The sequence below is a fragment of the Camelus ferus genome, chromosome 16 (genome assembly GCF_009834535.1).
Source record: "Camelus ferus isolate YT-003-E chromosome 16, BCGSAC_Cfer_1.0, whole genome shotgun sequence".
Taxonomy (NCBI): Eukaryota; Metazoa; Chordata; class Mammalia; order Artiodactyla; family Camelidae; genus Camelus; species Camelus ferus.
Genome location: NC_045711.1, coordinates 44,741,498 through 44,757,579, shown reverse-complemented (window position 1 = coordinate 44,757,579; position 16,082 = coordinate 44,741,498). Strand labels below are relative to the sequence as shown.

The 16,082-nt window shown below is 51.6% G+C and overlaps 1 protein-coding gene across 3 annotated transcripts in view; it reads left to right on the top strand.

Annotated features, from left to right (window-relative positions):
- CCT6B (chaperonin containing TCP1 subunit 6B) overlaps positions 1-15,173 on the top strand; it is a 271,495-nt gene extending 256,322 nt beyond the window's left edge. For 2 of the 3 annotated variants that reach the window (XM_032457738.1, XM_032457736.1), the window contains one exon: positions 13,750-15,173. The gene's annotated coding sequence lies outside the window, so the exon portion shown is untranslated. Of the gene's footprint in view, positions 1-13,640 lie in introns of all 3 variants that reach the window. The other variant, XM_032457739.1, reaches the window with a different exon arrangement.
- The last annotated feature ends 909 nt before the right edge of the window (positions 15,174-16,082 follow it).

The window sequence follows — 16,082 nt, the reverse complement described above, 5'->3', positions numbered from 1 at the left end:
ACAAAGACCAGAATCTGACAAGATGAAGCTTAAACAGGGACAAAGGGGGCATCCTGCTTTGGGAGTCCTGAGAGCCAAGGCTGCGCCAGCAGGAGTGATAAAGACCGGGAAGCTTTAGCAAATAGTGAGCTCACACCAGGCAGAATAAAGGGCAAGACGGTTCTTCTCTGGGCAAGTCCAGCTCTGAGTGAAGATACAGAAGGGATATTGACAAGGTGGGCCAGTCCAGAGGCGGGCACAGAAGGGGCCCTAGTTGGAAGGAGGGTTAGAGTCAGGGATAGGAAACTCCCTATCTGAGAGGTCGCCCAGTCTGTTTTCAGACAGCTGTGACCAGGGAAACCTCGGGTCTAAAGGCTGGAGAGCATGGAAAGCATGAGGGACTCAGGCTAGAGACAAAGAAGAACTTCCTAAACACATAGGAATACCAGTACCAAGGTTTCAGCTCCCTCAGGCTTCTGTTAAGAATAAGATGCCCTCTCTGTGTGGGTGGGCTGACTCAGCGCAGGGCAGTGGCTGAGGTGGGACCCTCCCAGCCCGAGGGCGTGGCTGTGAGCAGGCACTGACTGAACTGAGCCACAAGAGAGGACCATGGTGGGAAATGGACTGAAGAGCCAGAGTCCACTCCAGACAGGCTGCCTCAGCTGCCTCCCAGGCCCTGAGGCAAGGAGGTGGGCAGGGGGCTAGCGGACATACTCTCCCTTTTAATTACCCCTCAGCCTAATTGGTCTTCCAGCCTCCCCTCCTGCTGTTAGGAAGAGGCCTTTGTTTGCTATCGGCCTGTTTACCAAGCAAATGGTTTTTAAAAGCTTTCATAGACACAGAACCCATTTAGAAGGCTCGGTGGATAAAATTATTTATAGAGATTAATGGTTATCGTTCTCATGCCTTTAGGAAATCAGGAACCATGTGGGTGGTGGGGCCAGCGGGGCCAACGGGGCGAGGGCTCTGCCGGCTGCACCTTCTCCCATCGCCCTCCTTCCTTTTCCTCACTTCCTGACAGTCCTCTTGCTTCTGCCCTTTGTCTGGCTTGTCTCTTCTGCATCTTGTCTGTTTTCCTTTCTAAGTATGCCTTTAGCTTGCTCTGTCTCTTCCCCTCCCCCTTCCCCTTCCCCCTTCCTCTCTGTATCTGTTGGAGCCCCTGGTCCTCACTGCCTGTCTTCCTCAAGGGCTATATTTGGATTTGTAGGTGTGTCTCTGTGTCTCTCTCTGTTCCTCTCTCCGTCAGTCTCTCTGGCTCACTCTCTGTTATCTTTTTCTCTGCTTCTGTCTTTGTAAGTCTCCATCTCTGTCTCTATCTCTCCTCCTCTCTCTCTGTCAGTTATCTCCCCCATCTCTTGGTCTCTGTCGCTGTCTCCACGCCCCCACTCCCCATCTCTCCTGCTATATACTGGAGGCTTTGTCCAGACAACCACATCGGGCCCCAGGCATCTGTGGGCAGCTCCTCTTCATAAGGGACTTTACCACGTGTCTCCTACCTCAGTGCAAGGCCATGAGAGTGGCTGGTGGGGTGGGCTCCTGGGTGTCCTGGGCCTGGCTGCCTCCCCGGGGTGGGTCCACTCATGGCTCTATTTGAGTGGAGACTTCAACGTGGAACCCTCTGCTTCCTCAGCAGAGACAAAGCCTGAAGTGGAAGAGTCTGCCACCCAAGGTCACCCAAGGCTGGGCAGCAGCACTGAGAGGGGACACTGGGAGCCAGTGCACCCTTCAGGCTCACTGTCCTCAGCCTGAGACTGTGAGAAAGAGGGTAGATCTTAAGTGGGGCATGAAGGGCTCCCGAGGATCAAGGATTCCAGGGGAAGCTCTTGGGAACTGGGTGGAGCTTTGAAGTTCCTCTGAGACCAGGTCCAATGAGGCTCTCCTCAAATAGGTCTCCCCTCACTACCCTGCCTTCCCTCCAGTCTCCAGTACAGATCTTCAGGGAGAGGAGGCTCCCCGCCTGTAAGCCTGCGGAGTGTGTGATCAGACCTGGGCCCCAGAAAGTATCTTGTCTCCACTGAGCACCCCCCAGCTGGGGCCTCTGTGTCAGGAAGCTCTGGAAGTGGAGCGGCGTCAAGCTGCTAACTCTGGGGGGGCCTGGTCTGATGGGGAAGGTGTGGACTCCACACGGGCAGGAGTGTGTGGCCTCCTGGAAAACGGTCTTTGGCGTGTGGAGACAGATGGGCTGGCCCTGCTCCTGATTAACTAGTCATAAGCCCTGGGCTGTTCACTTCACCCCCTGGAGCGTGGTTTCTTCCTCTGGAAAACAGGATTGAGGATGATACACCCACATCCCAGGGCTGATGGTAATATGACTGAGCTTTGGGTACAGGTGGCTAAAACCAGCTGTGTCCTAATTCAGAGTCCCCCTCCTTCTTAGCTGTGTGATCGTGTGCAAGTTACTTGACCTCTCTGAGCCAGTTTCTTTATAAAATCGTGATAAGAATAGTCCCTTACACCACAGACTTGTGAGAACAATTTAATGAGGTCTTGCAGGCCTGGTGCTTAGCTTGCACAAGGGACTGATCCTCTCTGTGCCTCAGTTTCCTCATCTCTATAAGGGAGTAATAATAGTACTCCTCTCTTATGGTAATTGTGAGGACTACATGAAATAGCACATGTAAAGCATTTGGACGGGTGCCTGGTACAGAGCAAGCACCACCTGAGAGTCACCTGTTGCCTATTATAATTAGCACAGTGCTTAGCCCATAATAGGAGGTGGTCTCATCTAAGCCCCGCCCCCTTGGGCTCTGACCCCGCCTTGAGCCCTGTCTTGTTTACCCGGACTGAAAGGAGAGAGTAGGCGTGGGGAGGTGGGGCTATGGTTTCCTGGGAAGATCTGGCTCCATTCTGTTCATCCATCCATCCATCTATCCATCTCTGGGCTGGCGGTTGGAGCCTCCAAATGCTATTTAATGAGCCTCCATGGGGGCTTTCAGATCACCTGCTTCCCAGGAGACCTGCTTGATGCCCACAGAGGAGGGTGGGGGTGGGTGAGCATCCTGAGTGAAGGAGCTGCTGCCCCCACACTCCATGGCGGGGGTGCCTGGAGCCCTAAGCCTCAGTGCCAGGAGCAGCCTGCTGCCTACGTGGCCCCATAATGATATCAAGGTGGTCATGGCAAACAGGGCACAGGACTCCTGGGATTTTGGTGGCCAGGCCTTTGCAGCCAACATGTTCCTCCTGCCTCACTGGCTCATTAAATGGTCCCGTCCTTTTTCCTTCCTGGAGAATTGTGGAGGGGAATTCAAATTGGGGTGGGTGGGGTCCCCGGTTCTTGCTTTCCAGCTTTGTACTTGGACTTGCATTTAGAGACATTTTGAATCTCTTTATCATCTGGATTTCAATTTGCCAGTTTAGAGGATGGAATTAACAATGCTGACCCCACTTAGCCTTTCATGGGGGGATTAATAATTAATAGCGACAGTGACAGCAGCCAGCATTTACTCAGAGCGGGCTGTGTGCTGGGCTAAGGGTTTCACCTGGTCCTCGTTCAGGCTCACAGGCTCTCCTGGTCCCGTCCTCGTGCTCCGTGTGGGAAAACGGGCAGGCGAAGCCCCCGCAGAAGGCCACACAGAGAGTAATGGGTGTGTGACCCGCTGCCTGCTGCTCTTTTCACTGAACCCCACCCCACCGGGGGCTCTAAAGACCCAGGCGTTTTGGTGGGGAGAGGGTGCTGATTTCCTCACTGGGGAAGGAGGCCCCACTGTAAGGAAGTCTTCCCCGGGGAAGGGAGTGGCCATTGAGGCAAGTCAGCTGACCTGGAGTCCAGGAGGCCTGCCTCCCACAGAAGGATTTTGGGCCAGGCTTGCTGGGAGGGCTGGGGGTGGGAACAGGGCTTCCCTGGTTACTTAAAGTCCCCATCTAAAGCCAGGATCCGTTGGGACATGAGTGACAGCAAGGCGGAGGCCAAGGAAGTTGAGAGAGACCAACAGGGGGAGCCCTCCTGGTTGGCGCTCCTCGCAGAGCACCAGGTGCATAGTAGGTGCTCACTTAAGGCTGCTTAAATGAGTGGCTCACTGAGGAACCCAGCAAGAGAGCCTGAGCTCCTGTTCTCCAGAGCCCTGCTCTGTGAGCCCCCGGGTCTGAGCATGGCTGGGAAGAAGGCCCTTTTCTGCTCAGAATGTGGGGCGGGGGCTTCCCTTCAGGAGGGAGCACTGAAGTCTTTCTACGCTTCCATCAGCAAAAACTTAGCAGAATGGCTGTTGAGAAGAATGACAAGGACCCCTCCCCTCTCCCTCGCCCACCGCCAGCCATGCGGGATGACAAGGAAACATCTAGCAGGGAGCAGCATTAGGGGGGCCCATCAGCCATTGGGGGTGCACACTTTTGTCACCAGGGGCGCCCCGCCCCTAACCCCCACCATCCTCGTTTCCAGATGCCAGGCTGGCTGCTGGGGTAATAAAGGATAATTAATTTTGAAAAAGTACCATCATGACTATCATACCGAAATAAAATGAACATGTGTCAAAGATTATATTTAATTCATTAATGAGTGAGGGACCCCATGAGATGCTACAACCTGTTCAAAGGAGGATTCAAAGTACCTCCTGTATATAGTCAAAGAAGGCATCCTGAAATGAATTTACAAATAGATGCAAAAACTGGCAAATCTAGTCTGTATTCACAGAACAACAATCAATTGCATTCCTCTGAAAACAATTTGCATCTCTATTGGCAAGTATTATTTGCATTATCATCTGTTGGGAGGTGAATGACCAGAGGATGAGGGTCTAGGGAAAGAGCTCAGAGAAGGGGCCCCCATTTGCATATTTGCATGGGAAGTCCCCCAGTGACAGGGCATCACCTGCGGGGGTGGGGTGGGTGGGGTGTGCACTGGTGCACAACCTGGAATCGGGCTGAACTGAGCAGCTGATCTGAGACCTGCTTGTAACTGTTGGTGAGCAGTTTGTGGCTGAGCACTCTACCTGAAACAGTAAAATGATTCCTGCAACCTCACCCCTGGCTGAGGAATGTGCTCTCTGCATTATGGACAAAGCACACTAGAGGTGACAGGAGTAGCTAGTGGAAGGCCAGGTGTAGGAGATGGACAGGAGGAGCCTCGGTGGTGACGGGAGGTTGGGAGCCTCCTTAGCAGGCAGGTCGAGATGGGGAGGGAAGGAAGGGAAGGTTTGCAGGGACTGAGGGAGAAGAGGAGGGAAAAGAAGGAAAGAGGGGAGAAACAGAAAGAGCTTGACCTGGGAGCAAAAGCCCCAGCCTGGACGCCCGGGGCTGGGGTCCCACACTCAGCTCTGGCTGCCTGGCTTTGGGGGTGGAGCCCTTCTGAGCCTCAGCCCCTCACTGGTTTAAGGGAGGGGTGGTGATACAAGAGGACGTCACGGCCCATTATTCTGACTTCTCTTGGGTCTGGCCATCTTAAGAGCTTGGAAGTCATATACTTCTGTACCTCTGTGCCTTTGTCCATGCTGTTCTCTTTGCTTGAAATGCCTTTCCTTCCTTGCCTGCTCGGCAAAGTCCTGCTCATTTACCAACTCCCATCTTTGTTGGAACATCACCTCCCTTGAGCATTCCAGACGCTCCCAGGCATAACTGATGTCTCCTCCTCGCTTGGCTGCGTTGTGTTGTAAGGCGGTGGGCAAAGAGGAAGGGACTTAAAATCAGACAGACTGGGTCTAAACTCCGGCTCTGCCACGTCTTGGCAGAGAGAGGATAACCTCTCTGAGCCTCAGTGTTCAGATCTCTACAATGACAATGGGACTGTTTCATTCAAGTAATGACACCCACGTGGGATAATGCTTGTAAATCCCTCAGCCCTGTCCCTGGAACCTATGTGCTCAGTAAATGCCAGCTGTTACTACGCACACGTAAGATAGCACATCGTCCTCGGATCCCTGGGGTTAGTTCTGTCCATAGGTGCCACTGAGCAGGGCTGCATCTCACTTGTGTGTTCCCTATGCCCAGCGCAGTGCCTGGACTTTAGCAGGCTGGCAGTGGATCCCCACTGGACGTAATGACTGTGGAAAAAAGATGGCAGAAGTGGAAGGACAGGGAAGGGCTGACAGGAGAAGGAGAGAGACCTAGCTGGGCCAGGTGTGGAGGTCTGAGCTGCCAAGCAGAGCTGCCAGGGACGGCGAGAATTAGCTTGGGAGGGAGGGGAGGGGCCCAGCTAAGGCTGGTTGCTGGTAGGAGAGCTGGCATCTGGACGGGGACTTATCACTCAGAACAAGAATGCCCTGGACTTCCTCCAGGACACAGGAACTCCCCTGGGACATCTCTGAGGATGGCTGGAGATGGGGAGTATGTGAGATTCAAGCCTTGGCTTTCCCTAAGGGAAAAAAGAAGAGCCTTAATGTTCATCCCAGGCAGCTGCTGCTAGCAGATCCTTTCTCCCTCCCTCCCTCCTCCCTGAGATGGGGATGTGGGTGGGGAGGGGAGGGAGCACTGGAGTCATCCCGGCCTAGTGCTGCCTCATAGAACAGAGGCACAGAGAAGGGCAGCAACTTGGTTAAGGTCACACAGCCAAGCGGACCCATGTGTAAAATGCATTCTGTTGCATGGTCTCATCTCCCAATCACAGAGTCACGGGAGGTAGAGATGCCAGAGCTTATTCTTTCCATTTTAGAGATGAGAGAGTGGACATGGAGAAGGGACGTACAAGCCCAGATCTGAGAATGAGTCAGAGATGGAGTAGTGAGTTCAAGATCCACACTCAAGCGCTGCTTTCTCCGCTGGGGCTGGGGCTTTGTTCCGGGACAGCTCATGATCAAGTTTGGGAGCCCGGAGCCTGGTGCTGGGATGGATGAGACATTAGTCTCGGGGCTCAGGCAGGGGCACCTCAACTCGCAGTGGCTGGCTTGGCAAGGTACCAGGCTGCTCTGGAAGCGGAGGGACCAGGGGCTGCCAGGCTTCTTGGCAGCGTGGTGGCTACACTCTGGGAATGGGGAGAAGATGGGATTTGGGAAGTGGCATCAGGCAGTGCTCCTGGCAGTGCCAACCTGGATCCTACCTGCTCTGCTCAGGGAGGATGGCTGCCTCCATGCTTGGATCCTGCCAAGAGAAGCCACCTCTTCCCTACCCTTAGTCACAAGACAGATGGGAACCAATCCACTGAGTTGCTCTCTGGGCCAGGGAACCCAGGAGCCCTGAGCCTCCAGTCTGTCTCTGTCCCCCTCACTCCCCATTCCAGCTGCCTATCTGCTCTGCCTGGCCTGGATGCAGAGGCTGTGAGGCTAGGTGAGGGTGGTCAACTCTGCTTTCAGGAGGGTCCTGGGCCTCCAAACAAAGGTGGGAGGCATGGGGGGGGGATATGTGGGGACTAACATTTACTCTGTGTCTATCTGTGCTGTAGATATAATTAATCTTCACAAAAGCTCTACAAAGTAACTATCATTGTTCCCACTGTACAGATCAGAAAACTGAGGCTCAGAGACAGTAAGTCACCTGGACAATGTCATAGAGCTTCTAGGTGGCGGAACCAGGTCTCAAACGCAGCCTACAAAGCTCATCACTCTTCTTCCTCTGCCCCCACCCTGTGGTGGGAGATAGTGATGCAAAGACAAATGACCCACCCAACTTGAAGCACACAGGGAAAGAGGCTGAAAATTCAGATGGGAGACGCCAGGGGAGGTCTCTCAAAGGGGAGGCATTCGGAGCTGGGCCTGGGTGAGTGAGTCGGGTGGTGGAAGAGAGAGCCAGAAGGGCTTCTCCAGCAGAGGGGGCAGCAGGAACGAGGCTTGGATGTCTGTCTAGAAAGTTTGGGCTGGATCCTGTAGGTTTTATCTTCTGATCCTGTAGGTTTTGTCTTTTATGGATGTGACTATTTGATTATATCTTACCCATCTGTAAGCTCCAGGGCAGAGGGAACATCTTTTATTTACCTTTTCTCCATTAGAACCCAGATCTCAGCGCACTGTGGGCATACAACCGATGCTCAGTAAGTACTTGTCCGTTGAATGAGCAGTGCCTGTTTTAGTTTGGAACCGCAGGAACCTTTGCTCTGCCCCTCCCTTCATTGGCCTCCTGCACACCCTGAACTTTCCGCCTTTGAACTTGCCTCTTTTATAAGAGATTTCCCAAACCGCCCTGAGACTGTCCCACCCACCAGGCCATCTGGTAGCCTGAAGGCTCTCTGGTAGCCCTGGCCTCTGTTCTTGCTCCCTCTTCGGCCAGCCCATGCCCACCGTCTGCAGGGCCCAGGGCGAGAGTACCAAGGAGGCCCAGGTACCACAGGTCCGCATACTTAAACGTCATTGATTCAGCGATCAGACTGGCAAATAAAATGTGTTTTATCCGCCTCCTTTGGCAAGTAGACCTTCATAGTGGCAAAACTGCAAAGAATATATTGAGCTAAGGTGGCCAATATCAAAGAATTTAAGTATTACTGGGCATGTCCTGGTATCCTGTTGGTGGGGGCTGATGTCTAGATGAGTAACAAAATAGAGACACAGAAAAGAAGCCAGATGCAAAAGAGATAACGTGTGATTCTGATGCCGTGAAGTTCAAGAACAGACAAAATGTATCTATGGTGATAAAAATCAGAAAATCAGTTGCCCCTGGGGTTGAAAAGGATTATGAAGGAGCTGACTGGAGCGATGGAGTTGTCTGCTATCTAGATTAGGCGGCTGATAGAACGGGGATTTACACTGATCCAAACTCCTCCGACTGTGTCCTTAAAATGAAGGCATTTCACGGCATGTAAATTATCCTTCAAATGCAACCACAAAAAACTTGATAACATCAAAATCACGAGAAAAATAGAACAAAACAGTGTTACAGTCACATTAAAAAAGAAATGCGTAATGCTTAAATGATCACATATTTACTCTGTAAGATTTATTTCTCTTGCCATGATGTCAGCAGAACCATCGATTTTGTCGCTGTAATCAGGATTTTCATATAATTTGTGTTCTCTTGACAGTAGTAATCTCAAGCAGCCCTGTCTGATAGAAACACATGAGCCTCAAATGTGAATCACGTGTACAATTTTCTTGTCGCCACATTTAAAACAGCACAAATGAGTAGGTGAAATTAATTTTAATAATATATGTATTCAATCCATGATGTCCAAACAGTTATTTAAACAGGTAATCAATATAAGACATTATTAATGTCACATTTTATGTTCCTTTTTTTCATGCAGGGTCTCCAGAATTCAGGGTGTATTTTACACTTACAGTAGATCTCAGTTCAAACTGGCCACATTTCAAGTGCTCAATTGTCATAGGCAGAGAATGGCTTTTCTATTGGACAGGTCAGCTAAAGAATTAAAAAATAAAATGCAATTTTATTCAAAGTGTACAAAACTTGAATATATTTTCATTAAACATTGAAGTTCAAGTGATAGTAAAAAAAAAATCTGAAAATTAACCTTCTTTCTTATATGTTTCCAATATAGTATTAAAAATTATCTATTGAGGGGAGGGTAATAGCTCAGTGGTAGGGTGCATGCTTAGCATGCATGAGGTCCTGGGTTCAATCCTCAGTACCTCCATTAAAAAAAAATGATCTATTAAAACTAAAAGGTGTGATTCACATTATAATTCATGAAAATAAAATTTTAATCAAAATTATTTAAATAAAGCTGAAATTTTATTATAATATTTCCAAAAATATTTAAGGATTATTAAATACTTTTATTAAAAAACTGTTCACAACTCTAGTGTTAAAAGTCCAGTTTTTTGTTAATGTAATGAATCAGTATCATACTTTTTACATGTAGACCTACATTTATACCCTACAATTAATAAGAGTTGTGGACTGTAGCAAAATATTCCTTTGCTGCCCTGTCAACTATAGCAAATACTACAAATGATAACTTAATAATTGTGAGTACTTCCCAAACCATTAATTGGAACAGCCAGACAGCTAGAAAAGGACACTTGGAATTATTTGGAAATGATGCTTTGTTTTTCAAGAATCTGTTCCATTCATGCTATCTAAGAGCAAGGATTTGAAAAGCTTAATTAATCCATCTTCTTACTGAAGGGCTTCTGCGTCTCATACGTGCCCCGCATTCTCCATTCCATCAAGTGGAGCCCGACGTCGGCGGTAGCAGTTCCCAGAGACCTTCTCGGCGTTCTGGCTCCATCGTCTTTTTTTCTGCAAACCTAGAGCAAAAGATGTGAAGATCCATTTCCCTGGAGCCTGTACAGTGTTAATCACGAGAGCAGGGGCTTAGGATTAGGGGCTATAATGTGCCAGCCCTGAGCATAATAATTCTGAGTGACAAGAAGTCATGTGTTCTTTACGGTGTGTGTGTGTGTGTGTGTGTGCACATGCATGCATATGATACCTGAGTTCCAGCAGACAGCTGCCTGGCTTTGTAAATAAAGTTGTATTCCTGCACAGCGACACCTGCTTGTTCAGGTGTTGTCTAGGGCTGCTCTGGGGCTACAAGAGGAGAGTTGTTTTAACAGAGACCAGACCCTAGAGCCTGCAAGCCTGAGATATGTGCTATCTGGCACCTTGAGAACATTTGCCGACCCAGAGCAGGGTCTTGCTTGGGTCTGAGTGGTTCCATCCTGGGGGCCTGTGGAACTGAGACCTCGAGGGCGGTCATGATTCGGTCTAGACTTCTGCTATAGTTGCAAGCCCCTCAAAGGAGGAGATCTCACGGGAGAGGGTAGGAAGCTCCCCCAAGGCAGGTCCTCCAAGTTCAATTCTGAGGGCTTCAGTTGTTTCCTGCAGTGAATTTGCTGCCCCCATCACATTTGGGATAATATTCTCTCACCAGTGAGGCCAAAGTAAGCAAATGGTTGGGGCAGACCGGCAGAATGGTCCTCTTCCCTTTCTCCCTTCTACCAGCCCCCTCCCCATCCTTTGTAAGAACAGCCATGAGGGAATTTCCCACAATCCTCCACTCTCCTCTCAAGGAGCAGAGCTGACACTAAGCTTTCTCTTCTGGCCCCAGTGTCTTGGACAGAGGTGGTGATGGCCAAGAAATCTTGGCAAGCTAGGCATCTTGTCTGTTGGGGGAGCTTGATTCAGCGTGGCTGGAGAGGTAGGGTGAGTAGACAAAGGGCAGAGTGTGGAGGTGGGGGCGCCCACCCCTATTGTGGCACTGGTTCCAGTGGCATTTTGTTTGGTTCTGCACCTGTCATTTCTACTCGATGCATCATTCTTGGTCAGCTCCTTGGGGCCTGCACAGTGCTGGGCACCTGGTGGACCATGATCAGCTGTGGTCCACATCTCGGCACGTGCTCTATGCCAAGCACAGGTCAGGATTGCAAAGACGAATCCAAAGGGTCTGTGCCCTCCAGTAGCTCACCCTCCATCCTCGGAGAGGCAGAAAAGCCAGCAGCTGGAGCCCTCGCTCTGAGGACAGATGCCTCAAGCAAGCACACACTCCAATGGTTCCAAGCAGGGCACCATAATTCAGCTTGGAGGGATCGAGAAGCTTCAGCAAAGAGGTGACAAATTGAGCTACTTGTTGAACGAAAGCGTGAACAAATGAGAACCAGAGCCAAACGCCAGGGGCCATGAACTTTAATGAACTTTAAAAATGTGGGAAGGGATTGCTTCCGAAGTTTTAAATTGAATCCGTTTAAAATGTCCCTTGGCTGAAAGTGGGACAGGAGAAGAGGGCTGGAGGGTGGGGGCTGCTGCGAGCAGGAGGACCAAGGCCAAGGAGATGGGCTCTCGGCCTTCTGCGCAGGCGCTCACCCAGCAATCCCTGCCTGGAGCCGCTGGCCCAGGAACTCATCGCTGCTGCTGACGAGAGAGAGATGAGCTGTCGCAGCTCCAGGACAAATCTCTTTTAATTTTGTTCTTTGGAGTCGGGGGTGGGGTCGGGCCAGTGTCGGAGCCAGAGATTGGCTCCATGAGTGATGGCCATGCCGGCTCCCCTAACACCCCAGGTGAAGGATGAGAGGAGAAACGCCCCCTCCCCTTGCCTTCCCTGGGGCTTGCCACCAGGGGGCAGGGCTGGGGGCATCTCCTGACTGCCTGAGCACACACAAGCGGTGCATCTCAGAGAGCTGAAGCCAGAAGGGTCCTTAGGGACCATCTCACAAGGGCTTCTGAAGTAGCCTCCATGGAGATTTAAGGGGGAGTCCATGGGCGGGCCTTTAGGGGTCCACAACCCCTTCTGAGAAGCGTATGAAACTTTGTATTCATAGAAAAGTGGTAGAGGGAGGGTTCATGGTTTTCATCAGTTTCTCTAAAGGGTCCACGCCCCCAACCTCAAGTTAAGATCTCCTGGATTCTGCCCTCTTGCTTAACAGATGAGGAGGGGAGGGGGCTCGTCCAAGGTCATATGGGAGGTCTGTGGATCCTGGGGGCTCAGCTGGGTGGTCACCTCCCCACCATCTCTGCAGTCCAATGCCTGGCTAAAGAGGGGCACTGAATGAGAGAGCCCAGGTCTCCTGGTCCTCCCTGGGATGCTCCTTCTCCTGGTGAATCATGGGGCAGAAGGGCTGGGAGATAGAGGTTAGGGTAAGACCAGGGGGTTTCGGTAAAGTCTAGTGTGTATAGTGCCCTCCCCGCTTCCTCAGGAGGGTCCTAGCAGTGGGGAGGGGGCACGGGTGCTCAAGGAGGCAGGCCTGGAGCACCTGCAAGGACCGCTCACCTGGGGCAGCGTAAGCTTTATCTCTACAACGCCCCCTACAGAAGAGGACGCCTACAGGGAAGGGGGGGAGTAGGGCTGCCTCACTGAGGGGCAACACGACGATCGGATACAGATCAGAGGTGATTCTGAAGCCAAAGGCTGCACTGGGGAGAGCCGGGCAGGGAAGCCAGGTAGGAGGGTGTCGTAGTGGTCCTGGTGTAAACTTGGGTGTGGGAAAGCAGAGAGAGAGAGAGCGCTGGAGTGGGCCCTGTTCCTGCTGGTGACAAAGCAGCCAGGGGGGGTCTCATGCTGGGGCTGGGAACTTAAAAAATGTGGAAAGGGATTGCTTCTGAAGGTTCAGAATAAATCTAGCCTTAGTCCCTGCTTTGACTTTGTGTTACTCTGGGCAAGACCTGTCTCAGTTTTCCCATCTATTAAATGGAATAGAACACTTGGAATCCATCCTATTACTCATCATAGTAGCCCTTCTTAGCAAGTGAGGTCAGGAGACAGGAGGGTGGGTAAGAAAGTGCTTCGGTGCTGAGAACAGATGTAAGGATTATTGACAAAGACTCGAGAAAGGCTGTATAGGAAGAAATAATGGGAGGGTTGGGGAGGGCCAGGAGAAGAAAGAATCAGACCCCACTTGAAGTATCTGGTTGTTTTCCTGGAAGCACCAGGTATTTGACAAGAGCATTTGACAGCCTGCCAAGAGGTAGCCTCTGACCTGGGAGGGCAATGGTGAACTTTGGTTTCACGAATGTTTTCGCCCAGTCCTTGACTGCCCTGGAATGCAGGTGACTCACTACAGGGGAAGCTGGGAGGAACAAGGTTCAGAAACGATATGGCTGTGGTGGACAGAGGAGGAATACAAGTTATTTGGCTACCTAAGATAGCTACTGAGTGCTGGGAGATAAAGCTGGGAGAATCTGGGAAGGCTCCTTGGAGGAAGTGACTGGTGCACTGGCTGTGAGTAGGAGCCCAAGAGTGACATGGAGAGAGGGGCAGCCCAGTGCAGGGGACTGACTGCATGGGTGAAGGTGGGGCTTTAGGAACGTGGGGGAGCCTGGGTGTCTTCCCCTTGGATCCATCTCAGCAGTTTGCATGATAATGACGTGGAATCATAGTCATCCCACTTTCTAACTTTTGGTTCTTGAAGGTGCGTGTGATCCTACCGAGGGTCCCACACAGTGGGTCCCCACTCAGGAGTCCTCCCAGCCGTGGGCACCCAAGGAAATAAATCCCTGTGCTTTCTCCTGGCCTCCCAGCCCCCGCAGGAAGCCTGATGAGCTGGGCTCCGCTCCACGCTGCTCTCAGTGAGGCTCGTCTGTTTACCAATTCGCCGCAGAGCAGATGGATGACACGGAGGCCACATTTTTCTCCCCTCGCAGCAGGAAAATGAATCTCACCAAGTGTTGCCGACACCATCCTACCAGGTTCCGCATCCATTGTGGACAGGCCCCGCTGACAGAGCACAGGTCCATCCCTCAGCCCGGCTCCAAGCCCCGGGGGAGAGGACGCAGACAAGATGAATGTTTCACATCCCTCCCATCCTCAGTGCTGCTCCTCCTCTCCCCTCAGATCCACCCACTCCACTGAGTGGCCCCTGCAGCACCTCCTGGCCTCCGTCTTGACGGCACTTGGAAGCAGATGCTCCAGACAGAGAGAAGATGGGGCCGTGATCAGGGGAGAGAGGTGAGAAGGTGCTGGATTCAGGCCTGATAACCTTACACAATCTGAAAGCATGATGAAGGACAGTCATTTCACTGAAACACCTGAAGGTCAAGTCTGCCCGGGAGTGAGGCTGCTGGGAAGATGGGGCAGTGGTCTGGAGACCCGGATTTGAATCCCAGCTCCTTTATCAATGAAACTCTAGGACTTTGGGCCATTCTACTGCTCTGGGTCTTGTTTTCTTCCAAAACTGGAATGGATTCCTTCCAGTGCTGATGATTGGTCATGTGCTGTGGATTTAAAGACACAATACTAATATTCCACCATTTATTGAGCACTTATTGTGTGCCTTAGACTGAATGGAAAAGATCATTGATCTTCACATGAACCTGGGGAAGAGGCCAACTTCAGCCCCATTTTACAGATTGGGCAGCTGAGATACTGATTTGAAGTGTCTTGCACGAAGTCAAGGGCAGATCCAAGATTCAAATCCACCCTGTTCATTCCAGAGTCCTTTCTTCCTCCTAGATAATGTGACATCCCAGGGCACAAAGACTCTTGGATGCCTGGACCTTAGGGCATCTTCTAGAGGAATAAATAATTGAAAGGAGGGATTTGAGAACCTTGAGGAAGCCGTTTGAGAAAGCCTTTCCATTCCTGGCCTCAGTTAACACCCAGCATAGCTCTGTCTCTCCTTGGGCCCCCGTCTTTCCTCATCTCTCTGCATCATAGCCATCTTTCTGAAACCTAATCTCCTTGGACCACTCTGTGCAAGTCTTCACTGGTATATGCTGATCTTGGGATACAGACCGAAGTCTCAGTACGGCCACGCCTCCCTTCCCAGTTTGCTCACGAGCTCAGGGGAAGAAACCTTGTGAGTTTCCAAAATCCCTGAGACTTTCTGTTGCGTCTTGGTCTTTGCTGGATTCTGGGTTTCCTCCCTTGCCAGCACAAGTCCTCCTTATGTTGTTTCCAGAAGAAAGTTTTGACCTTTGTATACTTTTCTGTTTGATCAATTAGAATTCGCTCCTTCCCATCCTCTTACCCCTCCCCCAGGGAAACCATCAGGTGAGATGGTGGAACCTCTTTTCACAGGAGACTGAGGCACGGGGAGGGGTGAGCCCGAGCAGTCGAGGGTGGCGATTCTTCCAGTGTGGCCTCTGAATGTGGCTCCTGTTGTGCCTGCCTAGTGGCTGTGGTTTGTGGGTGGGCCAGGACATGGGGAAGCTGCCCACCGTGTAGGCTGGGGACCAGCTGGGGCTGCCTTCCAGCCTCTGTGGATCCCCTTCTAGCCGACGGCCTCAGAGCACAGAGCATCCCAAAGAGAAGCACATGCCGATTCATTTCCGCTGAATCTGGAAATACTTCGTGGGCCATTTGGGAATGGAGATACGATGCCATTTGATTTTGGTTAACTTCCACTCACTGCTGAGATGAGTGGACTCACTGACTACAGAAATGAGCCCCCTTTAGATGTGACCTGGGGATAGGGCTCTGCTGGGACCCTGGAGGGTGAAGGAGAGGTGAGCAGGGCCTGGAATGATGACTTAAACTTCCCCATACCGACCTCAAGTTCATGGACCCACTTCAGGAGGCTGGGGACTCCCTGAGCTCGTCCGAACCCCGAGCTAAGAAGGTCCACTCTCAGGCTTGTGTTCAGACCCCACACCTGGTCCACCTCCCCTGAGCCTGGCCCCCCCTTCTCAGCCCCTCTTCTCCCCTGTGAGCCCCCCATCCTGCACACCCCACCATGCCATGGCTGAACCCACCAAGGTCCTGGAAACTTGTTGGTGGTAGCGGTGGGCCCTCCCCACCTGGGGGTGCTCTCAGCTGCCTCCCACACCCAGGGCCACCCCAAAGTGAAGCTGCTCCCGGATGAACCTGGGATGCAGGGTGGGAGGCTGGGAGGACCCCTGGAGCTTGTTACACT